Below are 4554 nucleotides of genomic sequence, written 5' to 3' on the forward strand. Positions count from 1 at the left end.
ATCTCCACAATGTCAAGCTACGACCCTCTATCAATCTTCACAATGTCAAGCTACGACCCTCTATCAATATTCACAATGTCAAGTTACGATACTGTATCAATCTTCACAATGTCGAGCTACGACCCTCTATCAATCTCCACAATGTCAAGCTACGACCCTCTATCAATCTTCACAATGTCAAGCTACGACACTGTATCAATCTTCACAATGCCAAGCTCCGACCATGTATCAATCTTCACAATGACAAGCTCCGACCCTCTATCAATCTTCACAATGACAAGCTCCGACCCTCTATCAATCTTCACAATGTCAAGCTACGACCCTCTATCAATCTCCACAATGACAAGCTCCGACCCTGTATCAATCTTCACAATACCGCTGCATTACGAACTTTGTCTGATACTGTGATAACAATAGTCACTATTCTTGTATCACGAAATACCGCTTTTTGATTGGATTGTATGATAGTGAACACAGCCAATCAGATCCCTCGACATTAGGGCTCGGCTTGTGATTACTGTATTAGTTCTCGTCAGCGTTGTGAATTTGTGTTTGATTTACAGATTTTGATCCAAATATACACGAAAAGTGTCTAATGATGTCAAGGTATAAGACGAGTTCATATACGAAATCTACAGAATATATATTTATATTGTTTATATTTTATTATATTGTTATTATCATTATGAATGTCCAGTTAATGTCTGGGCTCAATTGTAAAAAAAAACTTGTATGCCTTATTGTTAGTCAAATGAAGTATTTGTGTAACATCTAAAGCATGTTCTGTATGTTGATATCTTTTCTCTTTCAGGATCAAATCAGGACAGTTATTTCCTCGGTGCTAAGGATGTTAATAATGATGACGTATTTAAATGGCTGGATGGTTCCAGAGTAACGTGGATTGGGGCTGCACCTAACCCAGGAAATCAGAATTGTGTTAGACTAAACAAACAGAATTATGAGATGGACGAAACCTATTGTTCAAGCGCAAAATATTTCTTTTGTCAAATAACTGTACCAACCTGGACAGATCCTGGAGCATTAATACTCTAGATGATATTATTAAAAGGAAAACTATCTGCAATCAGTCAAGAAACACACATAGAACAAGTCTGACTTGTGTGTCTAATTCAGAGAAATATTTACTTTTCCCCAGCATATATTCGAAGATGTGCTGTGAAATATTATTGTTTTGAGCAGAAATTGACCTAGCATAATCATCACAAGTACATCTATAAAGTATTGATTTTTTGAATAAATTATTTATTATAGACATCACAAGTGTGAGGTTTCTCTCCAAATAATAAACAATTTTACCACTTTTCCACAAATTTTAAAAGAAAACAGGCAGATATTTTTTAGATTTCAATAGAACTTATACAGTTCTTTCTTTGTAAATGATTTATAACAGTTGCATCAAAGTACGTCTAAAATCCTGTCCTCTTGAGATTTTACCAGCTGAACATTAATTGTGTTTCGATGAACAATTGTTAATAACTCTTGTTAAATAAATGTCATCCTTGGTTGACGATAAACAATGTCAGTTTCTGCCGAATACGTCACGAAATGTATCTTTTAAATGTTTAGGCTTTCAAATTGAAAAATAGCTTGCCAGGCAAGGTAATATACGTCCACTTGCAGCTTTGATTTTAAATAAAAATAGTTGGCAGTGCAGTAACAATCACCAGTATGAAATATTCAACCTTCAGTCTTACACTTCCTTTTTTGAGGCGATACTGAATAATATTACCAAGTTTCATCAAATTCTGTCAAGAATTGGGCCTTCTAGAGCGTTTACTGGCTAAAAATTGAACGCGTTTTTAAGAACAAGGGTAATAACTCATACTAAACATTTTCCGATTATTTTCATTTTCAATAGGGTTCATCCTTGGGTGATTACATACACTGACACCACGTGTCGTCAAAATCCATCAAGAATTGTCCTATCTAGAGTGTTTACAAAACGCGTTTTCAAGAACAAGGCCAATAACTCATACCGGTACTTATTATTTTTCGATCTTGCTTATTTTAAATAGGGTTCATCTTTAGGTGATAACAAACGCTCACACCACGTTTCATTAAAAATCCGCCAAGAATTGCGCCTTCTGAAGTGTTTACGGGCGTTTCAAGAACAAGGGCAATAACTCAAATATTTTTTGATTTTTCTGATTTTCAATAGGATTCATTCTTGGGTGATTACAAACAGCTATACCAAGGTTGGTCAAAATCAGTCAAGAATTGTGCCTTGCAGAGTGTTTACGAGCAATTGTGGGCGGACGGACGGACGGATGAACATGGGTGACGGCAATATGCGTAACCCATTTCATGTGGGCGTATAAAAATTATTTGGAAGAACAAAGGCAATAATAGTTGATTGGTTGGTAGGTATTGTCTGAGGAAGTTAAAAAGTTTTTGTTAATTTTTCGAAATTTTCTAAGATCCAATTCACAAAAAATACGAAAAATTCAAAAAACTTTTTACTTTATTCAGACAATAGATGACAAGTTAAATCCGTTTACCGGTCCGCTAGTTTGTTACTGAAGGATGAAATAAAATGAATATAGTTTTAATCCACAGTTTCATTTCAATTATTTTTTGTCGTCAGTTTTGTTTTTCCGTTCATGTATCAATAGAATGTCATCACAAATTGAAATTGAAAATAACAATAGTGTTAGATTGCATCTTAGATATAGTTACTTTCTGCGTAATAAAATTTTCACTTCTTTTGTTGTTTTTATTGCTGGGATGATTTCGCTTCTATTTTCATAAGGATAATGAGATATACTGAAACGTAGTTTTCCACCCTACCATTAACTTCAATATAATGAGGCAATAGTAACGTACAACTATAAAGAATACATTGACAGAAAAGTCATGCGAAATGATATGTTCAACAGATTGTGACACGATAGCATTTAGCGACCATTAAATACTGTTTAACTAGCTAACAGATTATGACACGATAGCATTGAGCGACCATTACATACTGTTTAACTAGCTAACAGATTATGACACGATAGCATTGAGCGACCATTACATACTGTCTAACTAGCTAACAGATTGTGACACGATAGCACTGAGCCACCATTACATACTGTTTAACTAGCTAACAGATTATGACACGATAGCATTGAGCGACCATTACATACTGTCTAACTAGCTAACAGATTGTGACACGATAGCATTGAGCGACCATTACATACTGTCTAACTAGCTAACAGATTATGACACGATAGCATTGAGCGACCATTACATACTGTCTAACTAGCTAGCACATTGTGACACAATAGAATTGAGCGACCATTACATACTGTCTAACTAGCTAACAGATTGTGACACGATAGCATTGAGCGACCATTACATACTGTCTAACTAGCTAACAGATTGTGACACGATAGCACTGAGCCACCATTACATACTGTCTAACTAGCTAACAGATTATGACACGATAGCATTGAGCGACCATTACATACTGTCTAACTAGCTAACAGATTATGACACGATAGCATTGAGCGACCATTTCATACTGTCTAACTAGCTAGCACATTGTGACACGATAGCATTGAGCGACCATTACATACTGTCTAACTAGCTAACAGATTATGACACGATAGCATTGAGCGACCATTACATACTGTCTAACTAGCTAACAGATTATGACACGATAGCATTGAGCGACCATTACATACTGTCTAACTAGCTAACAGATTATGACACGATAGCATTGAGCGACCATTACATACTGTCTAACTAGCTAACAGATTATGACACGATAGCATTGAGCGACCATTTCATACTGTCTAACTAGCTAGCACATTGTGACACGATAGCATTGAGCGACCATTACATACTGTCTAACTAGCTAACAGATTATGACACGATAGCACTGAGCCACCATTACATACTGTCTCACTAGCATATAATACGATGTGTGACGTCATCAAACATTTTGTTTAAATTCGAATTGTACAAATTGATGCTATCAGTGTCCCAGATACGCATACAGTTTTTAGAAAATCTCTATACAATTTCTTTAAGATTACACTTAATTCCATGATTACAAAATACTGATATTTCGCGAGTCACCTAACATTCGTGTTTAGTTGTTGATGTACCAATATAATGTATTTGGGAGAATTGAATATTTTAGTCTATAGTTAATGCAATTTCACTCATATGTTCCTTTATTAACGGTACGATGATTTAGCTAGATGTTGACAAAGGCTGTTTTCTGTGTTCAGGTTGCAAGGACGGCGATCATTGCTATTGTTTCCGAGTTACAGCCATGCAGAGCCGTAACCTCATCAAAGCAAATGAGGTAAATGTCTCATGCCGAAAAATTAGAATAAATTAAAGGAACACATTTTGTATGTATTTTGTATTAAAAATGTAAATATAACAACCACTAAATACATCGCTTAATTGATGTCTTTGGTAAAGGTGGGCTACCAAAAGCCTTGTATATGTAATGAAAGTCAACAGAAACTTTGTCTCATAGAAAAAAGATCCTAGTTACGACCCCTGTCACGTCTGATCCCAAAATTATCTACCTGG

Source organism: Lottia gigantea, assembly GCF_000327385.1.
Source record: "Lottia gigantea unplaced genomic scaffold LOTGIsca_44, whole genome shotgun sequence".
Taxonomy (NCBI): domain Eukaryota; kingdom Metazoa; phylum Mollusca; class Gastropoda; family Lottiidae; genus Lottia; species Lottia gigantea.